Source organism: Molothrus ater, chromosome 10, assembly GCF_012460135.2.
Source record: "Molothrus ater isolate BHLD 08-10-18 breed brown headed cowbird chromosome 10, BPBGC_Mater_1.1, whole genome shotgun sequence".
In the NCBI taxonomy this organism is placed as follows: domain Eukaryota; kingdom Metazoa; phylum Chordata; class Aves; order Passeriformes; family Icteridae; genus Molothrus; species Molothrus ater.
This window is the reverse complement of record NC_050487.2, coordinates 19204746-19221421: the sequence shown is the minus strand read 5'-3', so window position 1 is coordinate 19221421 and position 16676 is coordinate 19204746. Positions and strand designations below refer to the sequence as shown.

The 16676-nt window shown below is 45.2% G+C and overlaps 1 protein-coding gene across 1 annotated transcript in view; it reads left to right on the top strand.

The window, feature by feature from the left end:
- Positions 1-1266: 1266 nt before the first annotated feature.
- The window catches only part of LOC118690203 (calcium-activated potassium channel subunit beta-2), a 95269-nt gene continuing 79859 nt past the window's right edge, over positions 1267-16676 (top strand). The window contains exon 1 of the mRNA XM_036388961.1: positions 1267-1757. The gene's annotated coding sequence lies outside the window, so the exon portion shown is untranslated. The remainder of the gene's footprint in view (positions 1758-16676) is intronic.

Genomic DNA, 16676 nt, shown 5'->3' with positions numbered 1-16676 from the left:
CCCACTGTAAACTGAGAAACAAAACTGGAGCCTTGAGCCCTCCCTCCAACCCACTGACTGTGTAAGGAGCAGTGAGTAAAGGGAGAAAGGGAGGATGTCCAAGAGCAACAGCAAGTGCAGGCATGGGGAAGCAAAGAGAGCAAAGGCAGCTCTGCTAGGAGCAGCATTGATTCAGAAACAAACATCAGGCTCGTGGTCCCTCCAGATGTCCCCATCCATGGCTGGCTTGCACCAGCAGCAGGCTTGCTGTCACTCATGGTTTCAGTGAAGGCCAATGCACAAGGAGGAGAGACCAGTGGCCCATGCTATGCACAAACACTGATTTGCTGTTTGGTAAAGCAAATCTGCCATTAGTGCTGTCCTAACCCTTTCCTTCCCAGGGTCTGAGGCAGCCATAGCTGGGGTTTCACTGTTTCCTCCCTAATCTTTCCCAACACCATTCATTTCTGAGGTGTTTCCTGAATGGTGTTTTCATTTAGAACAAAGGGTTGTGAACCAGGTGGTGCTAGAAAAACAGGCAGGAGTGGAACAAGCAGTGAAAGAACCAACTCTTTACTTGCTGTGTCCCAGCCTGCCTTGGCTCCAGGGTGTCTCTCCAGTCGTTCAGCCCATGCGTGCCATTGCTGCTGGCAGAGACAACTCTGTGCTGGTGGCTCTTTTGTCCACAAGGGACCATATTGGGATCAGCAACACCAGCGATAGCAGATGTTAACAAACCTTTCTGCATCTTGACCTAGGCTGGTCATTAACTGACCACCAAGAAGAAAGAGGCTCCAAGATCTCCACAGGGCACAAATATCTCTGAGCTGGGATTTGGTGATTAGCACAGCTTTACTGAAAACAGCAGTGTCCTGTAGCATCTCTCACCACCTCTCTTCCAGTGCTGTGCTTTGGTCTCATTTCTCCTGCCCACCATCATCCCAGGTGCTGCTTACTCAGAAGTTTAGATTCTGAGTCTCCACCATCTCCAAACATTATTTTGCCTTTTGAGAAGCGCAGTGCACATCTGTGACTCTGTGCACACAAAGCACAGCACGGTCCCTGCACCCCCCTCGCTCTCTTTGTGCCACAGCTGCCTCGGAGAGTTTTAGGAACTTTCAGCTTCCAATCGCTACTTCCAGTGAGTCCTGCGCCAGCCTCAGCCTGCGGCGGGGGCGGATGCTGCCGGCTCCTCTCGCTGCTCGCAGCAGCCGCCAGAGCTACGGCACCTTCCGTCCCCGGCAGGGATTCTCTCTTTAGTTTCAAAACAATGTGTGAGAGCCTGCTCTGCAGAAACAGTAGCCTCAGTAAGTTTAAGGATGATTGAAGGCTTTTCCTCTCCCGGGGAGGTTTAAGAACTACGGAGGGATGAATGGAGTTAGACCTATCGCTGCTGCGTTCCTAGCAGCCATCCTATTACAGCCCTGAACAAAAGCAGGAATGGCACGTCTAGCCTAGGTTAATAAACGCCACCGAGTGCATGCCTAAAAGCACTACGAAACAGCCTTAAGTCAGCTGGAGAAAACTAATTTCAAGCATGGCTGTCTAGTGTGCCTGTCATTCCTATTATCCCCCCAAACTATTTCAGACATTTTGAGCAGCGAGTGCTAAGCGATGAGTTAGCAGGGGTTGTGACATTAATGGTCCAGAAAGGTTCAAGCACCGGGAGGGAGCGATGACAGCGCTTCACAACCGGTGGCAGTTCGGAGGATTCCGCTGGATCTCTGTTTGTCAATAATTAGGCTTCGCCTCGGAGGAAGATGTGACAGCTCTCGGAGGTAGGATTCGCACGGGGAACAAAGGGAGCTGTTGCTGCTCGGCTCCCGGCAGGTGCGGCGGCAGCGCTGGGCGCGGGTCGCTGCCATGGGGGGACAGCCAGGGGTGGAAATGCTGTGGATAGTCCCGTGTTTTATGGCAGAAACGCCCCGAGGATAAACTGGCTGAAGCCTCGCTGCCTTGCTGAGTGTGCATTCCACGTTGTTCTTCCCGCGGAGTAAAATGCATAGAGGTCATGCAAGAAAACACTTTGCTCCTTTTCTATCCAGCCAGTCCAGGCTGATTCTGAGATGGGGAAGCTGCCCTAAAATGAAAGGGGAAGAGGAAAGCTATGGAGCCTGTAAGATGAGGGAGACGTGCTATTAAACGTGTAAAATGTGTCTGGAGTGCCACCGATGTCATTTGAAAGGGGGAAAGCATTCGCGGGGGAAGGTGGTGGGAGGAATTTTCCGGGTGAGGGACTCCTTGGGTTATAACCTATTGCAAAAGAAGGCGTGATGTGCCCATCCATTTTGCATAATCAAAGCTTTCTCTGCACTGTTGGCATTGTTTTGCTGGACGAGAAATGTAGTTTCAGACAGAAACAGGCACGATTTCCTCCCGTGTCACTGCCAGCCCCCTGACACCCTCCTCCTCCTGAGAAAGCAGCGTGGGGAAGGATGTACACAGCGTTCAGCTGGATGCTGAAAGGGCTGTGAGCAAGGGCTGAGGGGGAGAATGAACACTCACTAGGAGAACAGGGAGGCTTCCCCTGGGAAAACCTTGTTTCTTCCCAGCCAGAAGTCCAAGAGGTGATAGCAAAGTTAGAAGCCTCATGTACTTTTTTATGTTGTGCCAGTTTAGCCTCACTAGACAAGAAAATGTCCAAAAATCAGTCAGGTCTGCATGGCCAGACAGGGCAGTGGGGTCTGCATGGGGTCCTGGGCAGGGCTGGGTTCCTGTTTTTGTGTGTGTGACCCTCACCAGGATGAGCAGCAGGAACATAATGAATGAAAATCATATTTCCATGCATATGCAGAGCCCTTATCATTCAGTGTGCTTGATCTGAGTGTGATGTTCCCTGGGTTGATGAATTGTTTCAACTTCTTCATTAAAGTTTCATTCCCAAACAACAGAGGGACTTCAGAGTGAGTGGTATTTAGTAACAATAAAATGTTCTGCTTGTGGAAATGCTTCTCACAGGACCCATTAGAAATGCACGTAAAGAAGCTGAGAGTCATATCTTGCAGCAAGAGGTATGGAGTCACTTGCTGTGCTAAATTTTCAAATTAAGGTTATGATACCATTTTAAATCTACTTTAATGTGGATGTCACTAAGGATACTTTACAATACTGTTGCCAAAAACTCACAGCTTCAAGAATTCTGTTAGACGGGTTGTTTTCATTAAATCTTCATCAGAAAAAGAATTATATATAGCAGGGTCTTACCAACTAATTTGAGTTTACTCATCCTAACTAATGTTCTCTTTAAGGAGAACTTCAGTATGTTATATCGCATTGTAAATAGGTTGTGATATAATTCATTTAAAAACAAAACATCAATGACAATTTAACAACAAAAGTGCTTTCAGTCTAAGTGAATACTGGTTGTGCCAAAAAGAAGCAATATTGGATCAGAAATTGGTAAGAATTCCTTTTAAGAAAGATAAATATTTCCCATTTGATCCAAGCAAGAACTTTTCAGTTAACTGCATTACTTTGCATTGCAAATCTGGGGGGAAATAATTTCAACCTATGTTATGTACTCTACTGAGTACATAAAGATAACAGTGAAAACTTTCTCCCAAAGAAATTGTTGTAGCAGTTTGCAATATGGATCAAAGAGTTATTTCACAGAGATATGAGATCTGTGCCAGAAATGAGCAATGCATGCAGAAATCAAGTATATGGTTTTTCTTCTCCATCTCACTTTTGTCCAGAAGCTTAGACAATTTTAGGGGTTTTGTTTTACTGCAGTGCCTCTTTGAGAGAAGGGTCTGAAAGGGGTAAAACCATGAGGAGGTGGGAGACTCTGTCCAACCTGTGCCCAGACTTCTCTGGGAGACTTGGGCAAATCCCTCAGCATCTGGGAAATGGGCAGTGCATCAAGGCCAAGGTGGTAGTGATGCAATGGAAATACAGACAGTGGTGCTCAGGGAATGAGGAGGCTGAACACAGGGCTCCAGATAGGGCAAAATGCAAAGCCAAATTGTGTAGCAGAAGGAGGTCAATGTTTCAGGCATTTTCAAGTGTAAAACATGACACAAGGCAAATCCCATGATCCAAAGCTAAATCTGCTCTCAAAACTATCTCACAAATATTGGCCACTTAGAAAAACTTCTGCCAGGACCAAATACCCATTCATCTGAGAGTCTGTCAGAAGTGACTCCAAATCTCCCATCATTCCATCAATGGACAGCAGATAGTGAAGCAAACTACATCAGATTGATTCACTGTGCTGAGGAAGGATTTCCCTGCTCTCTTCAGAAGCTCAATGAGTACTTTTTGCCATGAATATCACTTGCCCTTTCTGTTATGAATTTCCTGTGGAGGTCATGCAATTTTCTAATTTATTTATTTGATATTATTTAGGGCTTTCTTCAGCAAACAACTTCTTGGCTTTCAGATCTTTTGGGAATGGCAAATGTTTGCAAATTCATACTGTGTTGCTTGGTTCAGTCCTGTGGTGTTCCTTGATTAGCTGACTTGTGCAGAAAAGGAATTGCAAATTTCACAACCAAGTGTTCTGTTTCATACTGGATTTCCATCACACTCAGTCAGGTTTAAAATTCACGTCTTGCAAGTATTCATACCAGCAACACATAAGCACTGAAGTGCTCCCACCAGACAGATGTGAGAGCCAGGTTAAACAGCTTTCAATTTCACATGAATATTCATGAAAAATGTTTGGATTCCTGCATCTCTGCTAAAATGGATAGTGGGCATCATCCATCGTGCACTGCATGGGCCATTCTCTCCCAGCTCTTGCCATGCCCCCATGGGCTCCCCAACTCTCCAGAGTAAGCCCACAGTGCCAGTGGAAACTGTTCGTGCAGCCAATTTAGCAGGAAAAACACCATAATGGAAATTTCTAAATTTTCCACATTATAACCTCTCCTGTTGTGCCTGTCTTGCACATTCTGTGACACGAGGACAGCCAACAGTGAAGCAGTGAGTGCAGGAGAAAACAATGAAACAGGGGAAAAATAAGGGTGGCTGGCAGAAGGAGGGATCAGTGGCACATGGAGCAGGTACAGAGGAGGTAGGAATAGGAACAGCAGCAACACCTAATATACAAGTACAATTTTTAACAGTGAATCTAGTGAATTTGGGTCATTAACCTCAAGGTCTGTGGTCTTACCAGACTCAGCCCATGGCAAGCCCTGGATTCGTTGCTCCCAATCCTTCCCTGTGCTCACCAAAATTGCCACCAAGCTAGGGGGGACAGAGTTTACTTTCTGTCATGCAGGGGACTGTTAACATGCCATGGAGATATGGAAGAGTTGTGAAAATGGCAGATGAGAAGAAAACTAACACCTGATATATGGTTTAAAAACAGTCAAAACCAGCTGGGTGAAGAATTTCTGTCAAACGTATTTCCTCACAGACACCAAAAATTTCAGCTGTCAAAACACCAAGCTCTTTTACTCAGAAACAAATCAAGGGGAGAAGGTTATAAAACATGAATATATTTGCCTTTTGAAATTTTTTTGCACTGCTCTTATGTCATATAGGAGGAAACCTCATGTCTCCCACTGAGTGAGTTCTATTGTCCACGTACTTTATATAGAAAGTCTGGTGTGAGCTAAATCAACAGGGTTGCTAGGACTTCATAGAGGCAACCAGCAGTTACACCCCCATCAGATGGCCCCTTTTTACCTTTTCAGTGATTTTAAAGTCCAATGATCCTAGATATCCTTTTTTATTCTAAAAATAGAAGTGGGCCTAAATTGCAAGTGCTGTGAGTCACAGTAGAGTCACTACAGGCAACACATGTGTATTCATATTCTGTCAGGGCACACATAACACCAGACTGATACTGCCTGGGGAGAGCAAGAGAATGAGAGGAATTAGGGGAACTAAAATCTGAGCAAATACAGAGAATCTTTGCTAGGACAAAAATTGACTCAATGTAGTCTGGAATTAAATCCCAACTTGAAATTCCCCCTAGATGCTGTTAAAACTTCCATTATGTTTACAGATACTTTTTCTTTCTTAATACAAAGCTATCCTGCTACCCATAAATAATTTCCATCTCTGCTTTTGTCAAATGGGATGCCCCAGCCACTCACAGGTACCCAGCAATTTTGCCTGAATTTGGTGTTCCTCCCACTCTGTGCCACTGCATTGTGCCACTGCCAGAAGGGTTTTGGAGAGCAGAGGAGCCAAAAGAGCACTTGTCCCACTTCCCCACTTCCCTTCCAGAGGCTCAGAGTGAAGTTTTTGCTTCAGCCCAAAGTGTTTCATCTCTCCAAGGCTGCCACCCTGGTGGGACCCCTCCATGTAGCATTGTCCATTTGTGCCTGTTTAGGTGTGATACCAAAGGAGGGACAAGGTAATTGCCTGCCTTAAAGGAGTGCTGCAGAAAACATCCCATATACTTGGCTAGGTTTTATTCATGGGCAAGCTATTTTCCACCTCAGCAGAGTGGTACTCCTCACTGACAGCCATTAGTTATTTGCAAATTTATTTAGGCATTATAAATGTCAGGCTCCTGGGGGCATAAATAATGTTTCAGAGTAGTAACCTGAAATAAGTCAAACTAGGAAGGGTGAGAAGATGTGGAGTATGGTCCCTTTGGGACCTACTTCCACTTCTAATTAATATCTGGTACTTAAAGCATCACAGCCCATGGTTAAATCAAAGTCAGAGGGAATAAAGGAATATTAAACCCTCCTGGAGACCTGTGTCCAGGTCCTCCTCAGTGCAGCTGCCAAATACACTGACTCCTTGACCTCAGTCAGGAGTCTATGAGCCTTTTTTGGGGAGACAGCTCAGGGAGCCCATCAGCCCCCAGGCTGGAATTGCTCCTTGTTCTCTTGTTGCCTTCCCATTCCCATCTAGCCACCCTCTCCTGCACCTTCCAGGCTCTCCTGGCCCTCAGAGCTCATGGAACCTCCTGAAAATTGTCTCGACTCATGAGGGAGCCCACAACAAACTCCAGAGCTGGTGCAGGAGAAGCAGGAGAAGAGCGGAGTTGGGAGCAGGCACAGTCCTGGCACAGCCCTGAATTGCTCTGCCCCCTATGACCTGCAGAAAGAAGCTCCAGCCAGCCACAGGCTGACCACAGCAATGTGTTCAGAGCCCACATTGTGAGGCTGAAGGGCAAAGAAGGACAGCAGCGTGTCTGCACTCACTGCTCTTTGATCCTCAGGGCCCATCTGGTTATTGATGAGCCATTTGTAAGCTTATATGTGGAATTCCAGAGCTGCTGTTGGGCTGATAGGGAAAGAATTGATTCAGCTGTGAAAACCAGGAGATGCTGTTGTGGTTTGGCAAAGTTTACTGCTCTGGAAAATAAGAGTTTTGGAAGGAAAGTCTGAGTGGAAAGCATCACATTAACTAGGACATCTTTTTATTCCTTCAACAAAGAATACATAGTTCAAGGCTTAGGGAGCAATAACCCATGGAGGGAACAAAGGAAGTTCATTTGTAACCATAGCCTTTTATTAACTGGAGAATATGCAAATGAAAGGTCCCCTGACTCTTGAAAACCATTCTCAGTGATGCCTCAGGATATATAAAAAAATGCAGATAAATTCCCCCTTTTTGTTTGATTCCATATAGCAAGCTGATCTGGGTATCACTGCTCTTTAAAAACTTTGCTGCCCTCCTAATTATTAATTGCATGAAACACATATCCCCCATCTTGCTAAAAGCATCACAGGACAAACTCTGGATATGAAATATCTCAAGAAGTCCAAAGAAAGACCTCTTTTGGTCGAGTGTTAGATGATCCAGTATTTTGTGTGCAGCTGATTTGGAAGGGTTTTGTCGCAGGTAAACAAGCTTGGAGAAAAAAAAAATTGCTTTTATCTCTCCTTGCTTTCTGTTTTAGTCATATTTCAAGTGGATTAGTATAATCTTTCCTTGGACAAACTCCACAGCCAGTCTGTTCCATCATTGTTCTAATTTTATGAAAGGAAATGACTGAAAGCAATTAATTAAAAAACTCTTCAGAGATGCATATGTGGATGTGCTTTTTCACTAAAAACTCAAGAAAAACCTCTCTGCATTTTAAAACTATTTATCTGGTGCATTAAGCATGATCAGGAAGTCTTTGATAGGTGCACCTACCTTGATATTTCCCCACATAAATATGCTCATTGTGTAGAGATATCTGCAGTAACAGCTCAGTCAGAGAGGAGCCCCTGTTAAAGCAGGTTTGAGTTTCAGGTGGGTTTTAATTTTCTTTTTTCCTGTGTGATATAGTTGATTGATTTCAAGTGAGGAGTCTTTCCCTGCTGGGACCTGAGCTGTCAAAAGTCATCACTGAACCTGCAAAATTCTGTCATAACACCAGAAGCCCAAACTCTGCTCCAGAACCATCAGAGTTCAGGGAAAATCCCCAGTAATTGACAAGTGAGGTGTTTTTAGCAAAGATGTTCTGCCAGACCGAGCCATTATTTGTGCACACACAGGCACCCACCTGGGGGACAGTGCTAACACAAAGAGTAAACTCCATTGACAGGAGTGAATTCATCATCACCGAGATGACACAAGTGGCTTCACACTAAAACCTTGGACTAGGCTATTCACAAACCCTTCAGATCCATCAAAAAGGCAAATTCCCACGTTGCAAAGTGTATTTGATTTCTGTGGAATCAAATAAAACCTCTACATTCCCTTGAATTCAGGGGGAGGGATAAGTCAGAGCCCTTGACCCCAAAGCTGTGCCTGCCCTTAGTGAAACATCTGAGCAGGGAATGCAGAGGAGAGCTGGCATCCAGAGCCAGGTGCAGAGGTGCTCCTGGCAGGGCAGGAAGAAGTTTCCTCTGCAGAGATGCTCCTGCTCTGTGGTGAGTGTTCATCCACAATGCAGCAGCCCTGCTCATCTGCAGGAACACTTCCCAAGCAGTTTAAATATTCTTAGGGAGGCTCCTAGAAGATTTAACATACCCTGCTTCTTTCATCGTGAAAATTTGAAGAAAAGGTATTTTCTGCCCTTCTTTGCTTTTCTCTTAATTCATCCCCTTTTCAGCCTCCATGAAAACATGCTGCTTGTCTACCCTTTCCACCCTCCATTCTCTTGTCTCTATTTAAAACCCTCACATACCACAGCCTGCTGGTCACTAGCCAGGTATCCAGATGGTATTTCTGCACCACATTGATAGGTGCCTTAGAAATAGCAGGGAGAGAAGGGGGGGGGAAACATCACTGAAGACTTCAGATGCTCTTTTTGATAAATGGCAATTGTAGATCTAATTGGCCAGTCCCATCCTTTTGAGAAGCTGGGGAAGCAACAGCAGTTGCAGTCCCACAGAGCAAACACCCCAGGACACGTCTCTCACTGTCAGGTTTTAGCTTTCCCCTCAGAGCAGTGTCAGAACATGTCCATCTGTCCATCCTTCTTCTGTGAGAGACACCAGGTGCTGTCAGGGCTCCAAGGTTTGTCTCAGAGCCCATCACCCTCCTGCCTCAGCACCACTGCACTGTGTCAACTACTTTTATACAGACAACTGCTTTCCAGAATAGAGAGCAAACACTGCTCACCTTAATTGCATGAGCATCCCTCTGGCAGTAATCAGGCTAATTGCTTCAGTCAGGCCAGCAGGACTTGGCTCTAAATCAACCACCAAAATGATTATAGCATAAGTGCAGGAGTTCCTTTACAACTCCAAGGCCCACTTGTTAAACATTATTTACACCTCAGAAACACTGGTTCTCTCTTCCATTTTATCAGGAGAAAGGCAGAAAGGTGCCAGAAGCACCCGTGGGAGTGGGGGCTGAGCTCACCCCAAATGCAGTGACAGGGGAGAGAGGTTTCCTCTCCCTTTGCTGAAATGCCATGAGAAGTGTGCCCAGGGGAGCTCCCAGTTTCATGTCTGGGAATCCCAACATTCCTCCAGGAATGGCACAAAACTGCAGAGCAAGCTGCCAAGAAGGGAACCATCATTGCCTGAATCTGCTGTAGCTGCATGTCTGACTTACACCTTAAAACATGAGACAGCATATCCTTGATTTAGCTTGCCCAATAAAGTGGATAGATGCTCTCTTTATCTGCAGAAATTTCTGGGGGTTGTCTAAAATCCTATTAAGCAATTGGTGTGTATCTCTGTGGCAAATATTCCAGCATAATAGAGAAGTTCCAGCAGGTTCATTTGAGCAGTTTGTGCTGGAGGGGACAGGCAGTGAAAATCCCCAGAGCCAGCTGGTACCCTGTGCTGGCCATTCCCAAACCAAGGGAGCTGGGCAAGGACCTGACTGGAGAGGCTTAAAATCCCATTTCCACCAAGAGGTACATGGGATAGGACCAGCTTTTGAGGGTGAGATCTTCAGCCTGTGTTTTAGAGAACTGTGCCTTTTAAAATGGACATTTTGGCTGTTTCCATAACCCCAGTCTCAGGAAGAGCCCAGGCTGGGCTGTAGTTTTTGGCCTGTCCCCAGTGCAGAGTGTGACCCACAGCTGGAGCAGGAGCTGCCACTCAGCTCCACAGCCCTGAATTAAAATCCCCATGGTTTTTAGAGTGCAGGGACCCTGAGGGTTGGGGTGCAGGTGAGCAAGGGGACAGGGGGACCATGTTCAGAACCTACAGCTGCCTTGGTCCTGCTGAGCTGCTCAAATCTCCTAGGGCAGCTAAAGCTTTTTTCTAAGCAGTTCCAGGCTGCTGCCTCCCCTCTTACAAAAATCTTTACACGTCTCTAATCATTTTTACTGTCAATCTCTGCACTCTTTTTATAACCATTTAAGACTTTATGAGATAGGATGACCAGAAATGAAAAAAGATTCTGAGGATAGAGCATGCAATTGATTTATGTTAATGGCACTGTAATAATATTTTCAGTGTTTGATTTCTTTTTCATTCTGTACACAGCTAAAATGATGATTACTTTTCTATACATCTTTCATTTATTGAACCACCACTTATGTTGGGCTCCACAAATTTGTTCTCAGGTCTGTTTCCAAAGCATTTAAAATATAATTAATTTAAAATCTGCCAACACATAAGAAGTTGAGGTGATTCTCTGCAATCAATCTTACTCAGATCCATCAATGAATTTCACCAGCTGTCAGGCTTCTTGTGCATTTGTCTTTGTAAAACTCCTCTGACTTCACCAGCTTTGACACACTTAAAAACTGTTAATGCTAAAAAAAACTCCCACTCTGTAATTTCTATTGAACCACACCATCAGCCTTAGAAGTCCCCCAGATGAGCATGAATAAATATCATAGTCACCTGTGACAGCATCTTCAATGATTTTAACATTTTTTACAGCGATAACTTTCATCTCTTATGCATAACTCAGAGATACAAAAGTGAAGTGTGCCAAGATATGTTGGAGTTTATAAAGGGAATCAGAGAATAAATGTTGTTGCTTAATTTTGCTTTCATAATAGATTTTGTCTTGAAATATTAGGTGTCAAATCACCTTACCCTAAAAGGATTAGAATATGAAAAGCACCTCTCAGTGATGGGGGAATAAACCCTGACTATTTTTGTGATGGAGTTTGATAACCCAGCAGAAGGGATTACACAGGACAGTGTCAACAATAGCCAGAGAGTGAGCACAAATAGGATTTTAATCTTGTTTGTCAGCTAAAGATGAACAAAAACCAGCCCAATTCCCATTTCAAAGTTGATACAAAATCCAACACAAGTATTTCATCAGAGGCCTGACAAAGCCACTTGCCTTTCTTCTATTTATTACAAGGTGGTTGTGGCCCTGCCTTATTCTGACTGGTGGTGAGACACAAATACAATATCACAAATTTGGGATCTGTTGGAAGCTGGAAACACCAACAAAAACATTTTATCTTCAAAAGGTTGCCAAAATAAAGGGCTACATTTTTTCAAAGCAGCTCATCATCACGAGGTGCCTTCAGACCTCCCTGGGAAACAACTGAGAGCAGGGGCACTGGTCTTTCATCCCCAGCCTACAAAGCAACTAACAGCCTTCACACCTTCCCTGCAGGCTGAGATGTGGAAAAGGGATTTTGTGTTCAGGGATTTCACAGTTGCAAATGGTGTGACACAAACCTGCTCTGTAGGCGTCACCTAATATCCCAAGTCTCTGTTTTTTGGGATGAAGCACTGGCATCAGTCACTGCTGCAGGCACAGGAGCCCATCCCAGGCTGAGTGTGCTCAGCTGGTGAGGCTGTGCAGCAGCCCTGGCATGCCTTCATGCATGATCCAGAGCACAGAGCAGCTACCCAAACAGCAAGCACGATTTTAGCTAATTGCCATATTCATTATTAATGTGTGCGACACGGCAGCCAATTAAAGCCTCGTGTTGAGCCAGGTGGGGGACAAACATGGAGCCATGAAGATCAATTAAATGCATTTAGGAGGTTGCACATGAGTGCAACATGCAGCCCAAGGAGGTGCTGGGCCATGAGCAGTGTGGTGTGTGAGCAGGGGGGGCTGCACAGACCCCAGCACCCCAACATCACCCACACACATCCTGCAGCATCCTGGCTGCACAGACCCCAGCACCCCAACATCACCCACACACATCCTCTCTGCCTGCCTCAGTCTCCTGCAGGCACAATTCTGAGCTCTTTGGTGTGAGCAGCAGAGAGGAATGAAAGCTTGGGACAGTAGCAGTGCAAATGAATTGCCCTAACACAGGCACTGAAGGATGATTTTGCAGCTCTCAGAGGCTGGATGGGTGATAAGTGATGCCCTGGGGTGGAGAGAGGGAGAGCAAAGATGGGCCAGGAAGGTGAAAGGCAGGGGGATAATTAATGAGAGGCCGCAGCATTTTCTAGCTCCTTCTCTCTGGCAATTTTTTTCTGGGTTGTGTGTTTACAGCACCACAGTAACAGGACCATCAGCTTTTCTTTCAAAGAGCTGGTTACCTGCCAGTGAATTGCACTGTATAATAGCACAAATACAGCAGAATGACATTTTCATTCATGAGATTTCATAGTAACTGCAGAAACAAACCTTCCCTCTCTGAAGCAGTGACTGCCTTGCAGATTCTCAAGCTCTCATTTCCCAGGATTGCACTTTTTCCCTATTTCTGTGTTTTTTCTTAAGTTATATTTCTGACTTTCATGTGCACATGACGAGGAAATGTTGCTTATCCAAATGGAGTTCCTTTTCCTCTCTAACTCATCTTTTTCATCTATAACTTATTTTGTTGCCAGATATGAAAAAACAGCTACAAGTAATATGACAGCATCTCCCCAGCTCCTGAGATTTCAGCTGTGTCTTGTGCTGTGGTATCTCTTTCACTAAATCTGTATGAATAAGACAGAATATGTTGTAAAAGAAGCATTTTATCATAAATTAACCCTCATTTCTTCATTCAGATTCTGGAGATACTGTCAAATTACTTCACCTTCTGCTAACTCCTGGTTGTCTTTGCTATCTATCCTCACAATTGAAAAATCAAACTAACAGGCTGTTATATGTAAAAAGTAGTTTTTACTGTAAGAAAATGAAACATAAAAATAAATGCTGAAACCAATAAAATTTCAGAAAAAACAAAGCTACAGCTGTCACCCTTATCATCAAGAGTGGCAGCAGCATCACAGCTAAAACTGAAAATCCTCAAATTCAATGTTGGTGCTGACTGCAGCAGCCCACAGGAAGAACTGACCCCTCCTCAGTGAAGGGTGTTTGTTTCAGCTGAAAAGGTGTCAGAAGAGGGATTGTATTTTCTTATTTGAAAGCAGATGAGCAAAGGCACAGAAAAATCGCCTGTATTGTACCAAAACACAGAGGAAGCCTAAAACAAAGTTAGCAGTCTGTCTCCCAAACCCCAGCACAATGACAAACCCCAGCTGATGTCTCCTATATTCATGGAATCGTGCCCATTTTTGCTTTATTCTCCTGGGTCAGGGCACCTGGTGTAAGAGCTGCCACCCAAGTAAATCAAATGCTCTGCTAGATGCAATCCTTCCAAGAATTCCTTAATTGGTAAACACAGGATCATCTATGCCAACAGTGGTCTTACCCTGACAGAGATTAACCTTAAACCCTGAAGTATGAATTTCTATGGAGTTCCAAAATTTAATTTGTTAGTGCTAAATATTATTACTCAAAGCACTCTCACAGCTCACAGATGTGTCCATTCCATCTCAGAATTGCACTCCCATGCTGAACCATTCTGTCACCTCTTTAATTAGCAGAATTACCTGTGATGGACATTAGAGGATCACGTGAAACCCAGAGGTTTGTTGGTTAATTAGTATCACAGGTTAATGAAGGAGGAGAATGGAGGGGAGCACACAGATTTTTGACTGGTCCCAGTATTCACAAGTGAGATTATAGAGGAAGGTAAATAACACTGAAATGCTGCCAGGCTCGTTTCCCTGGATTTCTGAATTGCTTCCCCTTTGCTGTTTCCATGCCAAGCTTTGAATTGCTTTGTGCCCAACTCCATACAAACAAATTTGCAGAAAATTCCTTTCAAAGTCTGACTTAACACTAATACAAGCAACAGCCAAACGTAAAAATAGTGTGTCTGAGCAGTTGGGCTATGGCTGCTCTTTCTGTGATCACTTAACTGTGGAAGAGAAACAATAAAGCCAGATTTGCTTTTATCTCATCACAACTAATCCCTGGATTTTGCGTAAACAGATACCAAATGCACCTAAACCTCTTAATCAGCTGTTTGGTTTTGGTTTTTTTTTCCAAGCACACAAAACAAAACCTAGCTTTGGGGTAGGAAGAAAAGGAAAACTTTGTTGTGTCCTTACAGGAATATTTGAACTCTCTTTTCAAGGGTCATTGTTCCCCATTACAGCTCCCAGAAAATACATAATGCTGCAGTGGAGATGAAGTGCACCAGGCAGCTGAAGGAGATCTGTGACAGCAAACCCACGTGGAAAACCCACTATTTGTATATGCACATTTATAAACTTTTCATCAAACCACTGGGAACCAAAACATTTGTTTTCCCCCAAGTAACTGAACTTGCAAGGATGCCCAAAGCTGAGCAGGGGAGGTGTGCAGGTGGCCAGAGGCAGCAGGAGCAGTTCCTGGAGCATCCCAGCACAGCTGCTCCCACTGGGGCCATCCCCTCCTGCGGGGAGGTGAGGCTGGCCAGAAAGCTGCAGGCAATTAGAGGTAATTAACCCGGCTGGAAGCCCATTCCAGGCTGCCATTAGTGAGACAGGAAGGGGAGGGAAGGGGACCATGAGTCCAGAGTCTGTGTTTCTCCATCTTGAGTGACTTGACAGAAATATCAGTGGGAGCAGCATTTCCCTTTACCTGTGCTACAGAAAAAACCCCCAGGGTGGGAGTCACCCACCCCATTGCCCTCACCTCTGAGTGATGATTATCATTATCAATGAGTGCTCATGACCACTCCCTCTCCAACCACCTCCAAATACCCCAGGTGATCCTTTGCTCCCCTCTGCTGCCTCCCATGCTCTCACCAGGAGCTTTCCTGCCCCCCAAGCCCAGGCTGTGAGGGGTGTTCACTGGACAAGAAGGGTATGGCCAAGGCCATGAACATGGTTTCTCTTAGGTGCCTCATTAGATACACACAGATGTAAAATAAAGTAAAAATGAGGCAAGGATTGAGGCAGAACTGTGGTGGTTCAGGGACATCCTGCCCAAGGGGAGGCAGGGATGGTTCCCAGCCATGCTCCACAGATCTCAGAGGGTGCAGCACTTCCCAAACCATTTCCCTTCCACTCCCCAGGCTAAAACAAAGCTGTGTGTCATTTACCCCAATGGCAGCTGCAGCTTATTTGGGGACAGCCCAGTTTTTCAGATTTGCAATTTCACTCATGGACATTTGACTGTTTTGTAAACAGGTGACAAGTTCAGGTCAGGCCAGGGCAGCTTCCTTCCCTCACTAAAACTCTCCTTGAGTGAATCACTCTTGGTCTCAGCCTTGGCAGAGGGGCTCCAGAGGCAGTAACTCAGTTATCTCTGCCTTACAAGATACACAGAGCTCCCCAAAAGTTGTGCTTTTTTGTTCAAGAGAACAAAGATGGCACAACTCCCTGCCTCACAGGCAGTGATGTGACCCTGCTATACAGCCTTTTAAAAACAGCAAACCATCCAAGAAAATCCCCAGAAAAGCCTTTTCCAGCTTCTCCCTCACTGTTAGACATGTGAGCAGCACAACTCTGAGCTGAGCTCTGCCCTGCCACCAGCCCTGCTCTCACTCTAGCTGGGATGGAGCCCAGCTGGGCAGCACTGGCCACTTGTCACACCCCAATTTTGTCACAGCAATTGCTCTGCACTCCAGCAGATAATGGCTGTGGGTGGTGCAATCCCTGCCCCTGCTGCCAGGGCAGCCCTGGTCCTGCCCCAGCCAGCCAAGCAGTGCCAGCTCCTGCTCAGCTCACCCTGGCACTTGCTCCCAGAGACAAGGGTAAAAGCAGATCCCTTGGGTGGAATTACCCCTCTCTCCTTCCATCCCCTTTTCCCTCATTGTGTCCTTCCCCTGGCCACAGTGAGTGATCTTTAGCAGCCCCAACAAGGTGGGTGAACATTTATAGTGCCACCCAAGGTAAGTTAAGGCCTTTAATCTTTCAGGACAATTTGCCTCACCAGCTGTTCACTATCAGAGTTTGCTCCAGCTAAGATTCTCCAGCATCTAAATGTCTAAAAAATGCAGTCCACTTAAGACCTGTTCTTTTGCTCTCATTAATCCCAGCTAGCAGTTGAATATACAAATATTTGCAGTCTCTCCAAAGTTTCAGAGAAGGTGATAAAACACAGAGCACAAGCCCACAGGGTAAGCAAAGTCTAAGGACCAAAGAATCCCAAAGGCCACTTTAAGGCAGTACCATGTCAATACATAGAACACAGAT